This window comes from Schistocerca gregaria, chromosome 4 (assembly GCF_023897955.1).
Source record: "Schistocerca gregaria isolate iqSchGreg1 chromosome 4, iqSchGreg1.2, whole genome shotgun sequence".
Lineage (NCBI taxonomy): Eukaryota > Metazoa > Arthropoda > Insecta > Orthoptera > Acrididae > Schistocerca > Schistocerca gregaria.
The window spans coordinates 268,759,903-268,785,447 of NC_064923.1; the positions used below are offsets into that span (position 1 = coordinate 268,759,903).

The 25,545-nt window shown below is 46.2% G+C and overlaps 1 protein-coding gene and 1 pseudogene across 1 annotated transcript in view; both read left to right on the top strand.

The window, feature by feature from the left end:
• LOC126267973 (terminal nucleotidyltransferase 5C) overlaps positions 1-25,545 on the top strand; it is a 772,561-nt gene that overhangs the window by 558,152 nt on the left and 188,864 nt on the right. The gene's annotated exons all lie outside the window — the stretch shown is intronic.
• On the top strand, positions 15,129-15,246 carry LOC126268285 (5S ribosomal RNA; annotated as a pseudogene).

Here is a 25,545-nt window from a genome sequence, read left to right on the forward strand (position 1 = left end):
TTTAAGCAAATCACTCACAGTGTAACTATGCGAAATACGTTTTAAATGTTAACAGATTCTTCCTTCGCTTTTTGGTAGAACAATTTCATAATTATATTGTCTGTGCACACCATATTATATCATCTTCATCTTCCCTACGAAAAGATAAATTCTTCGTATCACTCATGTATTTCCTGCTACGTTACTCAATTCTATCTTTTACTCTCTTACTGCGTTACCCTCCATATGTAATACTTACTTAAATTGTTATATGGGCTAATAGGTTGCTATACGGACATCTGCTCTTGTTTTGACAAGTTCTTCGCCAATGTTTTCTTTTTTTTTTCCTTATACACACACACACACACACACACACACACACACACGCAAACGCGCGCTCGCCCACACACACGGTTTTCTTGGTGTTCATAGTGTTCATGTTTTCTGGTTGTTCTCTTTATATTTTTTACTGTTTAGCTTTAACATTTCAGTTATGCTACCAATACACACCTTTTTGCAGTGTTCTTCAGTAGTATTATACACTCTTTCATGACGGTCACAATAGTCACGCGATTGCGATTTGCACATGTAGTATCGCGTACACAGGGTATATAAGGGCAATGTATTGGTGGAGCGGTCATTTGTACTCAGGCGATTCATGTTCAAAACAAATGGATCCGAGCACCATGGGACTTAACATCTGTGGTCATCAGTCGCCTAGAACTTAGAACTAGTTAAACCTAACTAATCTAAGAACATCACACACATCCATGCCCGAGGCAGGATTCGAACCTGCGACCGTAGCAGTCGCGCGATTGCGGACTGCGCGCCTAGAACCGCTAGACCACCGCGGCCGGCGCGATTCATGTGGAAAGGTGTACGACGTGATTATGGTCGCACGAGAGGAACTAACACACTCTGAACTTGGAATGGTAGTTGGAGCTACATGCATGGGTCGTTCCACTTCGGAAACGGTTAAGGAATTCTGTATTCCGAAATACACAGTGTCAATAGGGTACCGAGAGTATGAAATTTACGTGCACTCCCTCTCGCCACGGACGACGCAGTGGTTGGCTGCCTTCACTTAACGACTGAGAGCAGCTGCGTTTGCATGAAGTTATCGGTGCTAATATAGAAGCAACACTGCGTGAAATTAGCGCAGAAATCAATGTGGGACGTGGACAATCTGTACACATTCAGTAAGGTGCTGATAATGGCATCTTTGTTGCCTTAAAGCGACGGGTGCGACTGCTACGGTCGCAGGTTCGAATCCTGCCTCGGGCATGGATGTGTGTGGTGTCCTTAGGTTAGTTAGGTTTAAGTAGTTCTAAGTTCTAGGGGACTAATAACCACAGCAGTTGAGTCCCATAGTGCTCAGAGCCATTTGAACCATTTGCCTTAGAGACATTCTTGACTAACGTCAACTCACCACATCCAGTTTCTCTGCCTCGTGATGACTGGGTGTTGTGTGCTGTCCTTAGGTTAGTTGGGTTTAAGTAGTTCTAAGTTCTAGGGGACTGATGACTACAGATGTTAAGTCCCATAGTCCTCAGAGCCATTTGAACCATTTGAACCACATCCAAAGGTAACTAAAGCTCACAATCGTTGCAGCAGGTATTTACATGAAACGTCATTTGCATTCACATAGCGGCGATATTAGTGCCATACTAATGCGAACGCCGTGAAATGTGAACAGACATCATCTTCCGGACGTATAAACACGCCTAACAGCTGTTTTTTAATGTCACACAACTCCTCCTTGGTGTTACGATATTTTTTTATAGTCAGCGTATTTGTAATCACGTCACACCTAATCGAACATTCACCGGATCCTCACGAAACGAAAAAAATTATGGAGGAAATTTAAATTGAATGTAAGTACTTTTGTGCTGTTGTTATGGCCCTTTAAATCAAGTGCCATCCGGACGTTTAAAATGGCTCTGAGCACTATGGGACCTAACATCTGAGGTCATCAGTCCCCTGTAACTTAGAACTACTTGAACCTAAGTAACCTAAGGACATCACACATATCCATACCCGAGGCATGATTTGAAACTGCGACCGGACGTTTAGTCCACCCTCCACCGAAACGCGTCGCCGAAGCTAGCGATACGTGATTTTTAGCGTACTCTCGACGGAAGCTTGCGTCTGCGAGGCGAGAAATACTTCATTAAGCCATAAATCATGCTGAGTGACTTGTCTTTCGTAAAAAAAGTGTATAAATCTTAGTGAAGTCTAACACTCAAGTACGAATTTGCAACTTTCTTGCCAGAACGACTAGACCCGCGATAAGAGCGAAGTGCCGTGAGTACATGCGCAACACGAAGTTTGAAGTACAGGCGCTAAACGTCAGCCGTTTGATTGTTAGGTCGTAAGCTGGATCAGGCTGTCGTTACGGCGCCAGCTGATATGTCTTCAAGGTGCTTCGCCGTCTCTCGACACGTGGGTATTGCAAAGGTTTCAAATTTGTGTCATGTACAGGGTGTTACAAAAAGGTACGGGCAAACTTTAAGGAAACATTCCTCGCACACAATTAAAGAAAAGATGTTATGTGGACATGTGTCCGGAAACGCTTAATTTCCATGCCAGAGCTCATTTTAGTTTCGTCAGTATGTACTGTACGTCCTCGATTCACCGCCAGTTGGCCCAATTGAAGGAAGGTAATGTTGACTTCGGTGCTTGTGTTGACATGCGACTCATTGCTCTACAGTACTAGCATCAAGCACATCAGTACCTAGCGGAGAGGAGATTAGTGTTTAACGTCCCGTCGACAACGAGGTCATTAGAGACGGAGCGCAAGCTCGGGTGAGGGAAGGATGGGGAAGGAAATTGGCCGAGCCCTTTCAAAGGAACCATCCCGGCATTTGCCTGAAGCGATTTAGGGAAATCACGGAAAACCTAAATCAGGATGGCCGGAGACGGGATTGAACCGTCGTCCTCCCGAATGCGAGTCCACTACGTAGCATCAACAGGTTAGTGTTCATCACGAACGTGGTTTTGCAGTCAGTGCAATGTTTACAAATGCGAGATTGGCAAATGCCCATTTGATGTATGGATTAGCACGGGACAATAGCCTTGAAGCGGTACGTTTGTATCGAGACAGATTTCCAGAACGAAGGTGTCCCGACACGAAGACGTTCGAAGCAATTGATCTGCGTCTTAGGGAGCACGAAACGTTCCAGACTATGACTCGCGACTGGGGAAGACCTAGAACGACGAGGACACTTGCAACGGACGAGGCAATTCTTCGTGCAGTTGACGTAAACCCTAATGTCAGCGTCAGAGAAGTTGCTGCGGTACAAGGTAACGTTGACCACGTCACTGTATGGAGAGTGCTACGGCGGGGTCAGGGATTTTCTCTGCCTCGTGATGGATGGGGGTTGTGTGATGTCCTTAGGTTAGTTAGGTTTAAGTAGTTCTAAGTTCTAGGGGACTGATGACCTAAGATGTTAAGTCCCGTAGTGCTCAGAGCCATGGAGAGTGCTACGGAAGAACCAGTTGTTTCCGTGCTATGTACAGAGTGTGCAGGCTTTATCAGCAGGTGATTGGCCTCCACGGGTACACTTCTGCCGGTTCATCCAACAATGTGTCAATCCTCATTTCAGTGCAATTGTTCTCTTTACGGATGAGGCTTCATTCCAACGTGATCAAATTGTAAAGTTTCACAATCAACATGTGTGGGCTGACAAGAATCCGCACGCAATTGTGCAATCACGTCATCAGCACAGATTTTCTGTGAACGTTTGGGCAGGTATTGTTGGTGATGTTTTGATTGGGCCCCATGTTCTTCCACCTACGCTCAATGAAGCACGTTAGCACGATTTCATACGGGATACTCTACCTGTACTGCTAGAACATTTGCCTTTACAAGTTCGACACAACATGTGGTTCATGCACGATGGAGCTCCTGCACATTTCAGTCGAAGTGTTCGTACGCTTCTCAACAACAGATTCGGTGAGCGATGGATTGGTAGAGGCGGACCAATTCCATGGCCTGCACGCTCTCCTGACCTCAACCCTCTTGACTTTCATTTATGGGGGCATTTGAAAGATCTTGTCTACGCAAACCCGGTACCAAATGTAGAGACTTTCCGTGCTCGTATTGTGGACGGCTGTGATACAATACGCCATTCTCCAGGGCTGCATCAGCGCGTCAGGGATTCCATGCGACGGACGGTGGATGCATGTATCCTCGCTAACGGAGGATATTTTGACCATTTCCTGTAACAAAGTGTTTGAAGTCACGCTGGTACGTTCTGTTGCTGTGTGTTTCCATTCCATGATTAATGTGATTTGAAGAGAAGAAATAAAATGAGCTCTAACATGGAAAGTAAGCGTTTCCAGACACATGTACACATAACATATTTTCTTTCTTTGTGTATGAGGAATGTTTCCTGAAAGTTTGGCCTTACCTTTTGGTAACACCCTGTATATAAGTTATTCGGGTACAAAAATAATAAGTGCCGCAGGGTACGAGGTGCCCTCTGACGGTCACGTTCCTCCAACCACTTCTCGCCTGTGCGTATTTCTGGCGTTAGCGCTAACGGAGGGCGCTGATTATCTGCTGCTCTATGTTTTCTTTCATTGTGGCTGTTTTATAGTTTTTTTATTTTATTCTGTGCACTATCAAAGGTTTTATTTCTTACGTCATTATCTAGGATATTGGCACTTGAGCACATGGCAACTACTGTCTCTTAACACTTCCTGCCGGCTGGGGTGGCCGAGCGGTTGTAGGCGCTTCAGTCTGGAACCGCGATGCCGCTACGGTCGTAGGTTCGAATCCTGCCTCTGGCATGAATGTATGTGATGTCCTTAAGTTAGTTAGGTTTCAGTAGTTCTATGTTCAAGGGGACTGATGACCTCAGATGTTAAGTCCCATAGTGCTCAGAGCCATTTGAACACTTCCTCTTTTTAACAATCTGACCTTTGTCGTGTTCTACACTCCTGGAAATTGAAATAAGAACACCGTGAATTCATTGTCCCAGGAAGGGGAAACTTTATTGACACATTCCTGGGGTCAGATACATCACATTATCACACTAACAGAACCACAGGCACATAGACACAGGCAATAGAGCATGCACAATGTCGGCACTAGTACAGTGTATATCCACCTTTCGCAGCAATGCAGGCTGCTATTCTCCCATGGAGACGATCGTAGAGATGCTGGATGTAGTCCTGTGGAACGGCTTGCCACGCCATTTCCACCTGGCGCCTCAGTTGGATCAGCGTTCGTGCTGGACGTGCAGACCGCGTGCGACGACACTTCATCCAGTCCCAAAGATGCTCAATGGGGGACAGATCCGGAAATCTTGCTGGCCAGGGTAGTAGACTTACACCTCCTAGAGCACGTTGGGTGGCACAGGATACATGCGGACGTGCATTGTCCTGTTGGAACAGCAAGTTCCCTTGCCGGTCTAGGAATGGTAGAACGATGGGTTCGATGACGGTTTGGATGTACCGTGCACTATTCAGTGTCCCCTCGACGATCACCAGAGGTGTACGGCCAGTGTAGGAGATCGCTCCCCACACCATGATGCCGGGTGTTGGCCCTGTGTGCCTCGGTCGTATGCAGTCCTGATTGTGGCGCTCACCTGCACGGCGCCAAACACGCATACGACCATCATTGGCACCAAGGCAGAAGCGACTCTCATCGCTTAAGACGACACGTCTCCATTCGTCCCTCCATTCACGCCTGTCGCGACACCAATGGAGGCGGGCTGCACGATGTTGGGGCGTGAGCGGAAGACGGCCTAACGGTGTGCGGGACCGTAGCCCAGCTTCATGGAGACGGTTGCGAATGGTCCTCGCCGATACCCCAGGAGCAACAGTGTCCCTAATTTGCTGGGAAGTGGCGGTGCGGTCCCCTACGGCACTGCGTAGGATCCTACGGTCTTGGCGTGCATTCGTGCGTCGCTGCGGTCCGGTCCCAGGTCGACGGTCACGCCCCACGTGTTGAGCAATTCGGCGGTACGTCCACCCGGCCTCCCGCATGCCCACTATACGCCCTCGCTCAAAGTCCGTCAACTGCACATACGGTTCACGTCCACGCTGTCGCGGCATGCTACCAGTGTTAAAGAGTGCGATGGAGCTCCGTATGCCACGGCAAACTGGCTGACACTGACGGCGGCGGTGCACAAATGCTGCGCAGCTAGCGCCATTCGACGGCCAACACCGCGGTTCCTGGTGTGTCCGCTGTGCCGTACGTGTGATCATTGCTTGTACAGCCCTCTCGCAGTGTCCGGAGCAAGTATGGTAGGTCTGACACACCGGTGTCAATGTGTTCTTTTTTCCATTTCCAGGAGTGTATTTCATCTCTTTTTATTACTGTGATGCCTTTTATACGCTATAAGCTCATTACAGACTTCAACTATTGCATACCCGCTTTATTTTACGCTGCTCAATTTATAACTGAAAACTAGTGTATGCCTACTTTAGCGACATCTGGTAAACTTACTACACAAACATCTTATGGCTACTGTACGGCATCCTGTTTTGAACTGTAGTGCTGCTGACGACATGAGTCGTGCATATGATGTTATTTATATATATTTGACGATGCTGGTGCTGATTTTGCTTTTAACATTTGACGATGCCACTATGGCTGCAGTACATTAGGACTTTAATTTTATAAAACAGATATGTCTCTTCACACTTAAAGCGCTCAAATGCATATATATGTCAGTTGTACTTCTCATTATGGTCTAGTTATTGTTTGTAAGCTGTAGACAATCTGTGAGCGTATTTATGTTGTTTCCTATTTTTTGCTGCAGATCTGATGAAGGTCATTATAGACCGAAACCGGTAATCTGTTTACATAAAGTTTGTCACCATAGACGTAAATGAAAGGATACTTATTGTATTTACGGGTCACTATTTTATTCGTGACAACAACGCAGCTTGTGAAAAATAACATTGTTCCGTAAAAAAGAAGTTATTACCTTCATTTCGCTGGTTAATGAAGTTGTGAAAACGCATTATTATAGATGGGAAAGTTAGGGAAAGTTAGGCGCCTTGTCGTGAACATGTAAATGTGGACAGAGGAACTCGGTCCATACTCTTCTGCCCCTTAAAGATCTTTAGTCTGATTTGCTGTTGTACACCTTGAGCTGCACTTCAAAAGCAGAGTGGTATACGAGTCCGCAATGTGACTGTGGCGAATAGCAGCAAAATGCACATCGTATGACATCTGATTGATTCCTCGCAACAATCAAACGCTTAGTGGAAGACTGAAAATTTCACTGCAAAAGCTTCTGACTCAGGGCTGTGAACCCATTCCGAACTTGACATTGTGTATCTGTGTAGAAATACTTATATTTATTGTAATTATTAAGCAGGAACGTTTTGACAGTGAGTCTCCACGTTCAGGAAAACTGTTTCACGAAGGTCGTTTAAAGGTATTAATCCACAATGATCCACGTCATTGTGCTTGAGAACTGGGAAATGTGACGAACTGTGATGGTTCCACACTCATGCGACATAGCATGCAATGGGAAAGGTTCTAAAATCGGGTGTATTGGTACCGCATGCTCTAAGCCAAAATCACACTAATCAGCGGGTGGTTAAATGTGCATCAACGCTTGCTCGTCATGAATTGGATCGTGAACAACACCGACCATTCCTGCCCTTGCACCGTTACTGGAGACGAGAAATTGCGTCTTTACACTAACAGAAGGAAAAGAAAAGAACGGCTGAGCCCAAACAAAGGAGCAAAGACGTGTGGGCATCCACAAAAGACAATGTTATGCATCTAGTAAGACAGCGTCAGTGTGGTCTATTACGAATTGCTTTCCCGTGGTGTAACCATCACAGCTGGCATTTACAGTCAAGTGATAACTATTGCAGGCGCCATCCAAGAACAACAACCAGGAAGACAGCGTGAAGTGATGCTATTCCACGACTTCGCTTGGGAAGTCATTCTGTACTCGCATTATTCACCTGGTCCTGAGCTCTCAGAATTTCCCTTCTTCCGCTCTCTATAGAGCAATCTTCAATGCACTTCCCTTCCGGATGAAACTGTAGCCCGAATGTCGAGCTTTTCGCCTCAAAATCACGTGATTTCTACAGATGCGAATTCGAAAGGTTACCCCAGTGTTGGCAGGCTGTTGTAAATAATGAAGGAGAATATATTATTGATGACTAAAGTCTATTTATATGCATCTGCTGCGTTTATCAATCTTATGGAAGAAAGCTACTAACTTACGCCCAAATCCACTAGAAAGCAAACTTATGGACGGAGTGTATGAAGAGATAAAATTAATGCTATCTGTTCTGAAAGACACATTGAGCAAGATGAACCTACATGTAATACAACCTATGTCCAATATACACTGAAGAACCAAAGAAAATTATATACCTGGCTAATACCGTCTAGGGTCCCAGCGAGCACGCAGAAGTGTCGCAACACGAAGTGGCATGGACTCGAGTAATCTCTAAGTAGTGCTGCGGGGAATTGACACCGTGAAACTCGCAGGGCTGTCCTTAAATCTGTAAGAGTAAGAGGGGGTGGAGATCTCTTCTGAACAGCACTTTGCAAGGCATCCTAGATAAACTCAATAACGTTCATATCTGGTGTTCTGGCCAGCGAAAGTGTCTAAACTCAGTACAGTGTTCCTGGAGTCACTCTGTAGCAGTTCTGGACGTGTGGGGTGTCACATTGTCTTGAATTGCTCAAGTCCGTCGAAACGCCAATGGACATGAATGGATGCAGGTGGTGGGACAGAATGCCTACGTACGTGTCACCTGTCAGAGACGTACCTAGCCGTATCAGGGGCCCCATATCACTCCAACTGCACACACGCCCCAACCCTTACAGGACCTCCACCAGCCCCCTGCTGATGATGTTATCTCCATACCAGCGCGTGTCCAACCGCTTAATATAATCTGAAACGAATCTCGTCCGACCAGGCAACATGTTTCCAGTCATCAAAAGTCTAATGTCGGTACTGGCGGGCCCAGGCGATGTCGTGCAGTCATCAAGGGTGCACGAGTGGACCTTCGACTCTGAAAGGCTATATCGATGACGTTTCGCTGAATGATTCGCACGCTAACACTTACTGATGGTCCAGCACTGAAATCTGCAGTAATTTGCGGAAGGGTTGCACTTCTGTCACGTTGAACGATTGTCTTCAGCCTTCGTTGGTCCCGTCCTTGCAGGATATTTTTCCAGCCGCAGCGATGTCGGAGATTCGATGCCTTACCAGGTTCCTGATATTCACGGTTCACTCGTGAATTGATCGTACGGTGAAAATACCCGCTTCATCGCTACCTCGGAGATGTTGTGTGCCGTTGCTCGTGAGCCGACTGTAACACCACGTTCAAACGCACTTAAATTAGTGCCATTTTAACAGCAACAACCTACCTAACAACTGCGCCAGATACTTTTTATCTTATAAAGGCGTTGACGATCGCAGCGCCGTTTTCTGCCTATGCTGTAGTAAGAGCATATGGACTATCAGACCAATTGTGTGACTGGATTGAAGAGTTCCTAGATAACAGAACGCAGCATGTCATTCTCAATGGAGAGAAATCTTCCGAAGTAAGAGTGATTTCAGGTGTGCCGCAGGGGAGTGTCATAGGACCGTTGCTATTCACAATATCCATAAATGACCTTGTGGATGACATCGGAAGTTCACTTAGGCTTTTTGCAGATGATGCTGTGGTGTATCGAGAGGTTGTAACAATGGATCTGCAGCGAATTGACGCATGGTGCAGGGAATGGCAATTGAATCTCAATGTAGACAAGTGTAATGTGCTACGAATACATAAAAAGATAGATCCCTTATCATTTAGCTACAAAATAGCTGGTCAGCAACTGGAAGCAGTTAATTCCATAAATTATCTGGGAGTGCGCATTAGGAGTGATTTAAAATGGAATGATCATATAAAGTTGATCGTCGGTAAAGCAGATGCCAGACTGAGATTCATTGGAAGAATCCTAAGGAAATGCAATCCGAAAACAAAGGAAGTATGTTACAGTACGCTTGTTCGCCCACTGCTTGAATACTGCTCAGCAGTGTGGGATCCGTACCAGATAGGGTTGATAGAAGAGATAGAGAAGATCCAACGGAGAGCAGCGCGCTTCGTTACAGGATCATTTAGAATCGCGAAAGCCTTACGGAGATGATAGATAAACTCCAGTGGAAGACTCTGCAGGACAGGCGCTCAGTAGCTCGGTACGGGCTTTTGTTAAAGTTTCGAGAACATACCTTCACCGAAGAGTCAAGCAGTATATTGCTCCCTCCTACGTATATCTCGCGATGAGACCATGAGGATAAAATCAGTGAGATTAGAGTCCACACAGAAGTATACCGACAATCCTTCTTTCCACGAACAGTATGAGACTGCAACAGAAGTGAGAACTGATACAGGTACTCAGGGTACCCTCCGCCACACACCGTCAGGTGGCTTGCGGAGTATGGATGTAGATGTAGATGTAGTTGAATACGCAAGCCTATACGTTTCTTTGGCGCTTCAGTGTATGAGTGCAGCGTATGGTGTACCACAAGTCTTACTTTACCAAATACGTACAAGCTATGGAGCATGCGCCATACAAGATTTTCAAATTGTAAGTCTTTACAGTGAATGGAACTCTGTGCTTCTGTCTGAGCAGCAAGAAAACCAAATCGTTACACAAAACGTGTTATAATCTCACGATCTGGAAAAATGTAATGTATGATGTAGCTCGCATCGCTGTTGCACGTTGGGGTCCTTGTTGAGCAGCAAAATTAATTAACGGCGGCTGAGAAAGTTGAGAGTAATTTGTAAGTGGCAGAGATAAGCGCTTTTCATTTAGAAGGGAATGCCCCGGCGGCGGTACCAGCCGGCGCCGCTGCCGGTCGGCTGATACAGGCGCGACCGTAAACATGTGGGCCCAGCCGGCCAGGGCAGCGGCTCTTATCTGCCGGCTCGCACTGTTAGAGGGGCGAGTCTCAGGCCTCGCAGGGGACCGTGTCACGCCCGTGGCGCGTGCCGCGCTGCTTTAAGCGACTGCCTGTAAACAGCCTAACGCCCTCTGCTCCCAGGTATGCGAGTGCACTATCTCCAGCCGATAAAGGCGCGGATATCGGGGATTTCTTGAAATCGTGCGTGCTGATCATTTATCTCGGAGCGACTCTTACGCATCTCTGTATTACGTAAGCTGTCGCAAACTGCAATTTTGCTTAACAGATGTAAATTCCATACGATCCCAAGGGAATATTAATCGTTCCCCCGGTATATTTATCACGGTAAATGATAACAGCTGCCACCACCCTTCACGGAGGAATGGGGTACTTAAAACTCTAGTACATAGGGCGCGCACTATCTCTGACACAGAGTGTCTACCCCAGGAATTGGAAAATCTGAGAACTGTATTTCGAAAAAATGGATACTCAGAGTGGCAGATCCAACGTGCACTCCGCCCAACCACTGCATCACAACCTGTTGAGATGGATGAAGTCACGAGGGAGGAGGTGGGCACTGGATTTATTCCATACACAGGCGCACTCTCGGGGAAAATCGCCCGCATTCTGAAGAAACACCGGGTCGGAACTGTGTTTTGTCCTCCGAATAAAACTCGTGCACTGGTGGGGAGCGCCAAAGATGACCTCGGTTTGAGGAAGGCCGGCGTGTACCAGATTCCGTGTCAATGTGGCAAGTCGTATATTGGTCAGACGATGCGTACCGTCGAGGATCGATGCCGTGAACACCAGAGGCACACTCGACTGATGTATCCGAGCAAGTCGGCGGTCGCTGAACATTGTTTGTCGGAAAATCACGATATGGAGTATGACCGCACGAGGATTCTGGTACGGATGTCGAGATACTGGGACAGCGTTGTTAGAGAGGCCATCGAAATTCGCACCAATGACGACCTCATAAACCGTGACTGTGGCTATAATCTTAGCAAGGCTTGGGAACCAGCGATTGGGTTAATCAGAGTAAATCGAGCAAACGCATAGTTGTGACGACCACGGCGGACAGAGCCATAAAACCGACGTCATCTCAGACGCCGTCGCAATCTGTTCCACCGCGCTACCGTGGCGCGGGGCGCGGGCGGCGGAGGGAGCGCGCCGCGGGCGGAGGGTATTTAAATCGGCCGCCGCCGCGACCGAACCCAGTTCCCCCTGAGCAGCCATAGCGTACGGATCTCCGTGCCGGCGCGTTCACAGGAGCTCAGTCCGTCAGTTCACCTGATGATGGCGACATGTTTGATCGCCGAAATATTGTGCCCGTTGGACGCTATAGACCGGCAGTACACCCGTGGATATTTTGATTATCAAATACGCCGGGAGAAACTCAAGAATACTTTCCAACACTTTCGTTACCTCATCGCATATGTCGATCAGGAGGACATTTCTATAACTGACCAGATTCACCTCCCAAACCATCCGGCCGACCTTAGGATGGTTGATTGAATTTGGAAACACAGAACAAAGAGATTGCGAAAGAATGAGATAACGCGCCAAATGACCGAGGTATTGACGATTGGTTCATCATATAAAATTTAGGTAGATAGTCTAATAAAGTAGTGGTCATTTCGTATAGCTCAAGGCTTAGTGCAGCATGCAACTTCTGACATGGTAGGTTAGCCAGTTCCGGATAAAATCGGACCGCAGATCAGCAATCATTGGACTGGTATACCGGCCAGAAGGTGGTTTTGGGTGGTTTGCCACGTTCTTTTAGGCAAAGGCTGCGTTCGGGTGGTCCCCAGTCTCCGCCTCAGAAAATATAGTGCACACACGGATAAAATGCGAGGGTAATCTCAAAAGTAGGGTCTCCTATTTTTTTTATTAAGTACATAGACCTGTTTATTTCTACAGTGGTTTCAATCAGTTTACAGCTTTAACATTTAGCTATTTTTGACTTAATCACCATTTCTGTCGATGCATTTTTGTAGACGCTGTGGCAGTTTTTGTATGCCCATGTCATACCAGCTCGCCGCCATGCTGTTCAGAAAGTTATGAACGTCTTCTTTCACCTCATCGTCGGAGCTGAATCGCTGGAACCATAATTAACGCTGACAGGTACTGTGAGACTCTGAAAAAACTCAAACAGACAATTCAGAACCGGAGAAGAGGAATGTTGAGCAAGGGCGTACACATTCCCCATGACAACGCTCGCCCACACATCGCTCGGTAAACCGTTGCTATCCTGCAACAGTTTCAGTGGAACGTAATCACCCACCCACCCTATACTCCTGACTATCACGTGTTCCCTAGATTAAAAGAACATTTGGCCGGAAAGTGATTCAGCTCCGACGACGAGGTGAAAGAAGACATTCATAACTTTCTGAACAGCATGGCGGCGAGTTGGTATAACATGGGCATACAAAAAATGCCACAGCGTCTACAAAAATGCATAGACAGAAATGGTGGTTAAGTCGAAAAATAGCTAAATGTTCAAGCTATAAACTGATGTAAATCATTGTAGAAATAAACAGGTATATGTACTTATAAAAAATACGAGACCTTACTTTTGGGATTACCCTCGTATAATAACACACAAACGAACTTCATAACATACACAGATAGACGGCGCTTGGAAATTCCCCATCTTAGGCCTAGGTCAAATGACGACGGTGACGAAAGTAGGCTATCAGACTACAAAGTTAACAAGTAAATTAAATTTACCAGGGGACCCCATAAATACTGGGAAAGAGACAGTGGTAAATGACTGGAATGTATCTAACAAAAAATTTATTAACGCTGGTTAAGGTAAAGACAGCGAAGAAGGAGCTTAACGCTACAGGCAGGCTATGAAATAAAATGATAGACAGAAAACCAGTGAGAAAGGACCTGTGTATTACATTACCCAAAGGCGCGACATTTGTGATACATTCACTCTATAACGTAAGATATGTGAATCCTGAACTAGCACAGGCAGCAGACGGCAAGAATTGTGGAAGAGAATTTATTGCGACATCGCAATCGAGAACGTTCAGAGTAGGAGGTATGCTGAGATGAAAAGAGTGGCGCAAGATAAGAAGAGACGGAGAATGATTCAGAACTAGTCGAGAGTGTAATGTTTGTATATAAATAGGTAGGTGATGAAATTAACGTTTGTGAACGGGTTATGATAATTCCGTGCCACCTGCACTGCGAAGACATGTATTTCTTATTAGTATCTGCGACAATGTGTAGAGCTTGCTGACACTTGTAGTCGTTTTAGCAGCAGTCTAGTGTTGTTAGCGGAGAGGCAGGGTTTGAAAGAAATTGTGTAGTAGCATCACATTTAGTCTGAGGAGGGCAAGAATGTATTCTGTGCATGTTTTAAATCAGTGCTTTTACTATTGCCAGTGTGACCTGGACGTAATGAAGTGAACATCACGTGGTGTACGCGCTACTAGGCAGAAAGAATGTTTGTGATAGTTAACGAGACCGGACAGTGAATATTACAGGGGTCTCTGAGCACTATGGGACTTAACTTCTGAGGTCATCAGTCCCCTAGAACTTAGAACTAATTAAACCTAACTAACCTAAGGACATCACACACACTCGTGCCTGAGGCAGGATTTGAACCTGCGACCGTAGCAGCAGCGTGGTTCCAGACTGAGGCCCCTAGAACCGCTCGACCACAACGGCCGGCTGAAGTTAAGCAATTCTGCTATCTAGGCAGCAAAGTAATTCTTCATGGACGGACTAAGGAGTACATCAAAAGCAAACTAGCTCTGACAAAAAGGGCATTCTTGGGCAAGAGTATTCCACTGGTATCAAAGATAGGTTTCAATTTGGGGAAGAAGTTTCTGAGTACGTTTGAAGCACAGCATTGCATGTTAGTGTAACATGGACTGTGGGAAAACAGGAAGAGGAGGAAATCGAAGCATTTGAGATGTGGCGCTATAGACGAATATTGAAAAATAGGTGGACTGATGAAGTAAGGGATAAGGAGGTTCTGCTCGGTATCGGAGAGGAAAGGAATATGTGGAAAACATTGACAAGGAGAAAGGACAGGATGATAGGACATTTGTTGAGAAATCAGGGAATAACTTCCATGGTACTAGAGGGAGCTGTAGAGGGTAAAAACTGTAGAAGAAGACGGAGATAGGAATACATGCAGCAAATAATTGAAGACGTAGGTTGTATGTGCTACTCTGGGATGAACCCTGCCTCGGCCTTCACTCTTCGAGTGTGCGGGCGGGCATTATCTTCTTGAAATGTAAGCCCAGGGCCAACGGCCTTGCCGCAGTGGTAACACCGGTTCCCGTCAGATCACCGAAGTTAAGCGCTGTCGGACTGGGCTAGCATTTGGATGGGTGACCATGCGGTCTTCCGAGCGCTTTTGGGAAGCGGGGTGCACTTAGCCCTTGTGAGGCAAACTGAGGCGCTACTTGATTGAGAAGTAGCGGCTCCGGTCTCGGAAACTGACATACGGCCGGGAGAGCAGTGTGTTGACCACATGCCGCTCCGTATGCGCTTCGAAATGAGCCCCGATGAGCATCGAAGACGTATTTGGAAACGCCTCGTACAGTGGCGGCGTAACAACCTTATTGATGCCCGTCATATGATCCGACCACCATGAGTGATGGTGGGGGGTGCGACATCATTTCACAGGATGACGCCTTTGGTTGCCAACCTTTACAGCACAGCGTTACGTCGACGATATTCTACAACCCTTTTCGTTGCCCTTCATGGCAAACCATCCTGGGTTATATTTCAGCAAGATAATAAATGTCCGCAAATGGCTAGAGTTTCTACTCCTTGCCTTCTTCGTGCTTGCCGAACTCTACCTTGACTAGCGAGGTGGCCAGATCTCTCCCCACATTAGAATCTTTGGAGCATTATGGGCAGGGCCCTCAGGCCATCTCGAGATAATGAAGATCTGATGGGCCAACTGGACAGAATTTGGCACGAAATGCCTTAGAAGGGCGTCCAGTACCTGTATCAATCAATGCCAAGCGAAACAACGTGAGGGCCAGAAGTGGACCAAAGCGTTACTGATCTACTTATTTCGTGAAGCTCTTACTCTTGACTAATACGGGGAGTGCCAGGGTAGGGAAATGAAGCTCGGAGTGGGACTGCGCGTGTTTGCAGCACGTCGCCATAGAGTTACAATGCCCCAGCCATACGGCCAGATGGCCAGCCATTCACAAGAGAAACGCTCCGAAACTTTCAGTCCTACACCATATAACACCCATGCGTCCGCTCACTGAAACGAATGGCGCGGTGGCCGATGCAATATTGGTAACAATTCGTGTTTCGTATTTTAGAAGTATCTATTTGCATTTCCTTGTTGAAAAAAATACAATGACGTTAAAATGGAAAATTTTTGTTCTCTCAACATTTTCAACTTTTCCAACCAAATTATTTCCTTTAAATATTCGTTCGTATTGTATATTGAAAACTGTGTGCATGGGAGAATAATATTCATGTTGTGAAAACTATGAATAATGATATGTTTATTCGCTGGATTTCGAAATTACACAAGAGCCAGAATGATATTTGTCATAAAAACACTCGAAACAATAGTTGCCGGCCGTTGTGGCCGAGCGCTTCTAGGAGCTTCAGTCTGGAACAGCGAGCCCGCCACGGTCACAGGTTTGAATCCTGCCTCGGGCATGGATGTGTGTGATGTCATTAAGTTAGTTAGGTTTAAGTAGTTCTAAATTCTAGGTGCCTGATGACCTCAGATGTTAAGTCCATAGTACTCAGAGCCATTTTGAACAAAAGTTGTTTGATCAATGTGCGCATCGAATAAATGAAGATTTTTTACACGAGCAGCGGGTTTTGAGGATATCTGACGAAAAGCAGACCTCATTAAAAATTTAAAGATGTGTTTTTTTGCAGTTAGTTTCGACGCGAACCATTCGTATTGGATCATATTGTGAAAAACGGGAGATGATATTGCACTGGCCACCGGGCCATTCGGTTCAGTGAGCGGAAGCATGGGTATTATACAGGGTGTTCAAAAAGGTACGGCCAAACTTTCAGGAAACATTCCTCATACACAAAGAAAGAAAATATGTTATGTGGACACGCTTACTTTCAATGTTAGAGCTCATTTTATTACTTCTCTTCAAATCACATTAATCATGGAATGGAAACACACAGCAACAGAACGTACCAGCGTGACTTCAAACACTTTGTTACAGGAAATGTTCAAAATGTCCGCCGTTAGCGAGGATACAAGCATCCACCCTCCGTCGCATGGAATCCCTGATGCACTGATGCAGCCCTGGAGAATGACGTATTGTATCACAGCCGTCCAAAATACGAGGACGAAGAGTGTCTACATTTGGTACCGGAGTTGCGAAGACACGAGCTTACAAATGCCCCCATAAATGAAAGTCAAGAGGGTTGAGGTCAGGAGAGCGTGCAGGCCATGGAATTGGTCCGCCTCTACCAATCCATCGCTCACCGAAGCTGTTGTTGAGAAGCGTACGAACACTTCGACTGAAATGTGCAGGAGATCCATCGTGCATGAACCACATGTTGTGTCGTACTTGTAAAGGCACATGTTCTAGCAGCACCGGTAGAGTATCCCTTATGAAATCATGATAACGTGTGCCATTGAGCGTAGATGGAAGTACATGGGGCCCAATCAAGACATCACCAACAATGCCTGCCCAAACATTCACAGGAAATCTGTGTTGATGACGTGATTGCACAATTGCGTACGGATTCTCGTCAGTCCACTCATGTTGATGGTGAAACTTTACAATTTGATCACGTTGGAATGAAGCCTCATCCGTAAAGAGAACATTTGCACTGAAATGAGGATTGACAGATAGTTGGATGAACCATTCGCAGAAGTGTACCCGTGGAGGCCAATCAGCTGCTGATAGTGCCTGCACACTCTGTACATGGTAAGGAAACAACTGGTTCTCCTGTAGCACTCTCCATACAGTGACGTGGTCAACATTACCTTGTACAGCAGTAACTTCTCTGACGCTGACATTAGGGTTATCGTCAACTGCACGAACAATTGCGTCGTCCGTTGCAAGTGTCCTCGTCGTTCTAGGTCTTCCCCAGTCGCGAGTCATAGGCTGGAATGTTCCGTGCTCCATAAGACGCCGATCAATTGCTTCGAACGTCTTCTTGTCGGGACACCTTCGTTCTGGAAATCTGTCTCGATACAAACGTATCGCGCCACGGCTATTGCCCCGTGCTAATCCGTACATCAAATGGGCATCTGCCAACTTCGCATTTGTAAACATTGCACTGACTGCAAAACCACTGATGAACACTAACCTGTTGATGCTACGTACTGATGTGCTTGATGCTAGTACTGTAGAGCAATGAGTCGCATGTCAACAGAAGCACCGAAGTCAACATTACCTTCCTTCAATTGGGCCAACTGGCGGTGAATCGAGGAAGTACAGTATATACTGACGAAACTAAAATGAGCTCTAACATGGAAAATAAGCGTTTCCGGACACTTGTCCACGTGTCATGTTTTCTTTGTTTGTGTGTGAGGAATGTTTCCCGAAAGTTTGGCCGTACCTTTTTGTAACACCCTGTGTAGTGTAGGAGTGAAAGATTCTGAGCGTTTTTCTCGTGAATTGCTGGCCACCTGGCCCTATGGCTGGGGCATTGTAACTCAATAGGGTAGTGCTGCAAACACGCGCCGTCTCACTCCGAACTTCATTTCCCTATCCTGGCACTCCCTTTGTAAGTCATCCAATTTGTTCTGAAATTGTGATTATTTGTTTGTGGGTACATGTACATCGCATCTACCGATTTTCACCGCATTCAGATAATTCATTAGTGATGCATCGTCTTTTTTTTTTTTTATCGTAAGGGGGATATCGTTTGCGCATCATCGATGACATTAGAGTGAAATTTTCGCGAACGCTGTAGGACTTTCTACAAGATGCTTTCGAGGACTGCATGGCGAAATGGAGAACTTACGGGGACAGGTGCATAGGACAGAAGAGCGAATTACTATGAAGGGGACAAGGACTAAACATCCGCAAGTTGTGCTAATGAACTTAGGTTATTTTTGGAAGAGAGCTCGCTGGTGCGCGCAGTCCAGAGGACATGCGTGGGAGTTACACTGCCGGAGGCAGCGTGGCAGTTTCACAGCAGCAGCGGCAGCGATGTCGGTCTCGGGGCACTCCGCGTGCCCTGACGGCAAACAGTGGAGGCGGGGCGGCAGAAGTGGCCCAAGGCGGCGGCAAGGTCGCTGCGCGCGCCCGCGGCATGATGGGTAAGCGGGACAAGGCGTCCCGGCTCCCAGAAGCTGCCGCCTCTCCACTGGACCCGTGCGAGTTGTCTGGGCGTGGCCTCTGCTGCTGCTACCGCCACAGTCTGGCCAAGTGCACAGCCCAGCTGCAAGGCCGGCCGCCGGTCGCAAACAGGTCCCCTCAGACCACAGCGTCCTGTTGGCCGACTCATTTTCTTGTCTTTCGCATGATTGCTTTGGACGACCTTCTGCACTTACAAATTACACAGCTTTACAAAGCCTCGATATTCACTTGACGTGTCTTCGTTGTTATTATCGTGTGCGTCAATTAAAACAACAAAATTGTTATTGGCTGTAAACCAGATATTAAAACTAGGGTGTGGTCTCTCATCAGACCCTATCATCTTCTTCCAAGGATTAGGTGTTGTACTCACCAGTTCTTGCGAGGTCTACCTAGTTCTCTCTTTTCAGTCAGCCTATAATTCATTGCCTTTTTTGTCAGCCTGTTTTCTGTAGCTCTATCATGACCTTTCCATTTCATTCTGTTCTCTTCTGTCTTGTCAATAACTGAAAAGATTTTTAAATCTGGTCGTATTGTTTAATTCCTTATTTTATCCATTTTATTGCATCCCCTGACATAACTCATGAACTGCTTCTCTGGTCCCGTATGAGTGTTTTTTTTTAATATTGTTTTTACTCTGTCTCTTTGGGAACCACCTAAGAGAAACTTTATAGAATTCTTTTTGTGTTTTATTCCCTGTTTTTCTTTCCGAAGCTCTTCCACTTGTTCCGCAAATAGCGTAACATTAAAATCTTTCTCTATGTTTTTGTCGTAGTTAAAACTAATATCACATCCTAGATAACTGAAGTGGGATACTCGTTCTAAAATTTCCTCATTTATTATTATTTTCGATCTCACTGGGTTCTTTCCTATGAAAGCCAGTATTTTTGTCTTATTAGAAGCTAAAGTTAAGTTACAATATATCGGGTTTTGGTTCAGTCTTCTGTTTCCTGTATAGTTATGTGCTCATCAGCATATAACAGAATACTTAAAGCTGCGCGGTGTGGCTGCGCGGCCTTGGTCGTCCTGTCAGGGTTCGCGCGTCTGCCCCGGTCGGAGGTTCGAGTCCCACCTCGGGAGTGGGTGTGTGTGTTGTTCTTAGCGTAAGTTAGTTTAAGTTAGATTACGTAGTGTGTAAGTCTAGGGACCGATGACCCTAGCAGTTTGCTCCCATAGAACCTTACCACAAATTCCCAAAATACTTAATGGTATGTTAGATCCTATTTTAATTTCTAACTGTAGGTCATCTTTCCACTTCATAACTGGATCGTCGGTACGTAACTTAAATGAAGTGAGTGACAGGCTCACCCTTTTCGAACATCTTGATTTATTAAAATTTTATTTGACATCGAATCTGAACTTACTATTTTTGCATTTACATATAGACTCTTTATGTTACTAATAAGGTGTTTAGGAAAACCTTTTACTTCCAGTATTTTCGACATAATCAGTAAATGCTAAACGCGTTTTTATGCAAAATTCCCTACATTTTTCATTCTTATTATAAATGTTTAAACATTACAAGAACATCCCTTTCTGAAGCCTGATTGTTCTTCTGAGATTATTCCATCAGCGATAGTTTGTAATGTCTGATTAAGAATTTTGCCATAATTTTTATATGCTACGTTTAGTAAACCTATTCCTCTACATTTTCCCGCGTCTTTCCTATTGCCTTCTTTAAATACAGGGTAATTTTAGCTGTGTTCCACTCTTCAGGTGTGAAACAGTTCTTCCAACATATTTATCCTTTTTTATATGGCTCTGAGCACTATGGGACTTAACTTCTGAGGTCATCAGTCCCTTTTAACTTGGAACTACTTTAACCTAACTAACCTAAGGATAGCACACACATCCATGTCCGAAGCAGGATTCGAACCTGTGACCGTAGCGGTCGCGCGGTTCCAGACTATAGCGCCTAGAACCGCTCGGTCACCCTCTTTTTTATAGATATTTATCAGTAACCCAGCAGAGTTTAAGCTCTTATAAAGACGAAGTGTGTACGCATCAGCCGGCCAGAGTGCCCAAGCGGTTCTAAGCGCTACAGTCTGGAACCGCGTGACCGCTCCGGTCGCAGGTTCGAATCCTGTCTCGGGCATGGACGTGTGTGATGTCTTTAGGTTAGTTAGGTTTAAGTTGTTCTAAGTTCTAGGGGACTGTAGACTTCAGAAGTTAAGTCCCATGGTACTCAGAGCCATTTTTGTGTAAGCATCCCAATTAATGTCCATTGATAAACGTCTGGATACCTTTGATCAGATGCTGTATGAGGAATGTCTGTGTGTGAAGTAACTTATAGGTACGATGTGGGTACTAGGAGATGAATAGGAATTCAGTTGGGCAAGTAAAGGATGGATTAGAGTCTTCATTTGGGATGAGGTGGAACGGACAGGGTAGTTATGGCTGGAAGGAGGCGTGGAGATTTTGGAGATGAGAAGAAGGTGGGATACATTGGCAGAGTGGCGACAGTAGATCTGGGTTCTCAGGCATTTGGGAAACGGTAGGGCGCTGGGATTCCAGTTTACGGGAGGCGTTGGAGAGGGAGGCGAAAGTGTTGATGGCGTCTGAGGAGGTATGAGAACTTCGTGAGCTGGTATACAATACGAGTGGGACGAAGTAGTGGGATACGGGAAGCGATGCTGAGGTACACATCAACGCCAAGTCAGTTCGAGCTTGTCGCCAGTTGAGCAGTATTCTTGAGGGGAACTTGCAGCCTGAACTATCCCGGTGCAAAGTAGCACGCTAGCAGGAGCAGCCTGCAGTGGGTTGCACCTTGCTTGTTCATACTGCATGCCAGACACACAGTTGCGCAGGGCGTGTCCTGTGAAGTAGCCTGCCTTGCCGTAGGTCGCGGCGCCGAACTGCTCTTGTCCTCGTTAAGGCGCCCAGTACGTCACGAGGCTGACAGCGGCTGCATGCGTAACGTCTGGAATGAAAAGCTGCTAGCCAGTGTCTGCGGCGGCAAAGTGAGTTACACGGCCGAGGGGACGCTGATGGTGCTCGAGGAACACTGCTGAACAAGCAGGCCTCACCAGTCGTACGCTAAAAAACGCATGTGTTTTTTTAACTGTGTAGGGTTATATATTCATTCTAGTTTTACCTACACCTACATACATAATTTGCAAGACACTGTACAGTAGTTGGTGGAGAGTATTTCATACCGACAGTGGCAGTTTTCTTTCCTACTCCACTCGCATTCCAGCGAGCAGAAAGAGGCTCGGTATGCTTCCTAAGCTCTTGCACTCTCTTGATGTCTAAGAGAGATATACAATAAAAGCAGCAGAATTGTACCGCAATCTTCCTCGAATACCAGCTCTCTAAATTTACTCAACAGAACTGCACGAGAATAACGTCGCCTTTATACCAAACTAGCGACTGGCACCAGTCACGCACATATAGAACTAAGTATCTACACCCGGACGACTTGTCTGACGTAGCGATAATAGAATGACCGAAACAAATCGCAACACTAAAAATAATCAATGTAAAGCAATGAAAATTCGGGAACACATTTGTGTAGGTAATGTATTTAAGCAACTAATATTGCAAACTCACAGGTTAAAGTAAGCACTTGAAATGCTGACACATTAACCACCTGTGTAACCGCCAGACTGTTCAATGCAAAACGGAAACGTGCATGTATTGAGTAGTACAGGTGCCAGACTTCAGTTTGTGGGATAGAGTTCCATGCCTCTTGCACTTGGTCGGTCAATACAGGAACGGTTCTTGCAGGTTATGTATGACGCTGGAGTTGTCGTCCGATGATATCCCACATGTGCTTCGCTGGAGACCGATCTGGTTATCGACCAGGCCAAGACAATACGGTGACACTTTGTAGAGCAAGTTGGCTTCCAACAGAGTTATGTGATCTAGCGTTATCCTGTCGGAAAACACTCCATGGAATACTGTTCATAAACGGATGCACAGCAGGTCAAACCACTGAACTGACGCACAGTTTTGCGATTGGGGTAAATGGGATAACCACGAGAGTGCTTCTGCTGTCATACGAAATATCACCCTAGATTATAACTCCAGTTCCATTGTGTCTCCCACACAGACAGATTGGTTGCAAGCCCTCAACTAGCCTCCTAACCAACACACGGCCATCACTGGCGCCCAGGCAGAACCTGCTTTCAGCTAAAATCTCAACAGGCCTCACCCTGACTCTCGCTTGGTGTCACTGAAGTCAGAAATGACTGTCGTTTCTGACCAGTGGAATGCACACTAGAGGGCGTCTGGCACGGAGCTCTCCCTGAAGTAACCGAATTCTAACGGTTCGTTGTGTCAGCGTGGTCCCAACAGCTGCTGAAATTGCCGCTGCAGATGCATTACGATGCGCCAGCAGAGCCGTATGCCGATCACGATGGTCTCCCAGTACGGTAGTGCCACGTAGCCGTCCTGATCGCGGTCTTCTTGCTACCAAACATTCTCGCTACCACAGCTGCCAGCAATCATTTACAGTGGCTAAGTTCCTGACAAGTCTTCCTGCAGTATCGCAGAAGGAACATACAGCTTTTCGTAGCTTTATTACACTACCTAGTTCAAGCTAAGTACCGTGAGAGGTGGCACAGAGGGTGTCACACTGGACTCGCATTCGGGAGGACGACCGTTCAATCCCGAGTCCAGCCATCCTGATTTCGGTTTTCCGTGATTTCCCTAAATCGCTTCTGGCAAATGCCGGGAGGTTCCTTTGAAAGGGCACGGTCCAGTTCCTTCCCCATCCTTCCCTAATCCGATGACACCTATGGCCTCTCAGTTTGGTCTCCTCCCCCAAATCAACCCAACCCGAACCCCTCAAGGTAAGTGAGATGTTGATAATGGTCTCTTGCCTTAAAGGCATTCTCGACTAACGTCAACTCACCACGTGTAAGTTCGAAAGTAACTAACACTCACGACCCTTACAGCGAGGACATAAAGTAAACCTGATTTGTATCATTGTAGTGGCGCTACTAATGCCTTTCATATGCGAATGACGCAAAACTGGAGTAGACATCATCTTTAAGATGTAGAAACAAGCGTACCAACATTCGTTTATATCGCACAACTCGTTGTTGGTGTTGCGATCGTTTGTCCGTCAGTGTAAATCACATGGTCGAACCTTCCTGTCCTTTAGCGAAAACTGCATCAAAGAAGCCACAGTATTTTTGAGATTAGCCTTCACTACAGATAGATAAAACTTTTTGGGTTAGTAATTTTCTTCTTTATCTTTTGCCTTTGCCCCGTACGTACTCGGCATCGGCAAGTTAACTGTCCAATGTGGCATTGTTTGTGGTAGAGGGTGGCCAGATGCTCATCTTGTCACCACCGCTGTACTGCCCAGGACGGAATCTGCTTACCCGAACTGTGTGCGTCTACTGTTATCCACGTCAAAGTGTGCGAACGTTTTTTAAACGTTTTGCGAATCGTAAAATTAAAGTGGTAAGTGGATACTGTTGAATCCTGCCTAGTCGTACAGTGTGCAGGACACCTGCTTTCTCGGATCGTTAGACAACTGTTCAAACCAATCATATTAATGAGTTTTATTACGAAATGAACAATGGCAGTTCTTAGCTCTACAACAACACAGAAATGTTGCAAGCAAAGGGCGACATGCAAACTAGAAATCTCTTCATTGTATACAATTCGTAAGTCACTGGTCTCGAAGTGGCTAATCTTGGTGCTACTTTAGAAGTGGCCTCTACCGGTCGGCGCGGCGTTTATGTTCTCTTCGCCCCGTTGTCGTCCTGGAGAGGGGTCGCTCAGCGTACAGTTGGCTGGCGTCCTCTTCACAATCCTCTCTGCTCTCTCGCTTGCGACTGCCGTACCGGCGCTTGCCTTTACGCCGTAACAGATGCCAGTCCGGTATTTATCTATTTGGCTGTGGGAAACTGCCTGAAAACCACATCTAGGCTGGCAGCACACCGACTCTCGATGTTAACCCGCCGCGCGGATTCGAACCCGAGCTGGAGCGCCTGCCCTAATCCCATAGGTGGCGTGCTAACACCCTCCGCTGTCTAGTCGGGAGGACTTTAATATATGATATGAAGGTATATATTAGCAAATAAGCTCCAAGTGTATCTCATATGAGCTATACCAATGAGTTACCGGCACTAGGATTGCGTCTCTGAATGCACTCAATGTCTGACATCGTACTTGCTTAAAAGTGTTCCAAACGTTGGAATAGTACTAAAAATACTGGTGGCATTTCCATGTTGTATACTATTTCTGGTAAAACGCCTTCGCTGTTACTGATGTTACGGATTTGCACAATTTCGTAGCTCCTCATGTATCAGCCAGAAATAATATTTTGCAAAAACTCGTAAACAGCAGGTGAGGAGGAGAGCCTCCTCTTATGAGTACCACCGACCAAGCAATATGCTTCTCTACAGTCGAATACGTCTGCCCATTATGGACCAGATCAACCCACG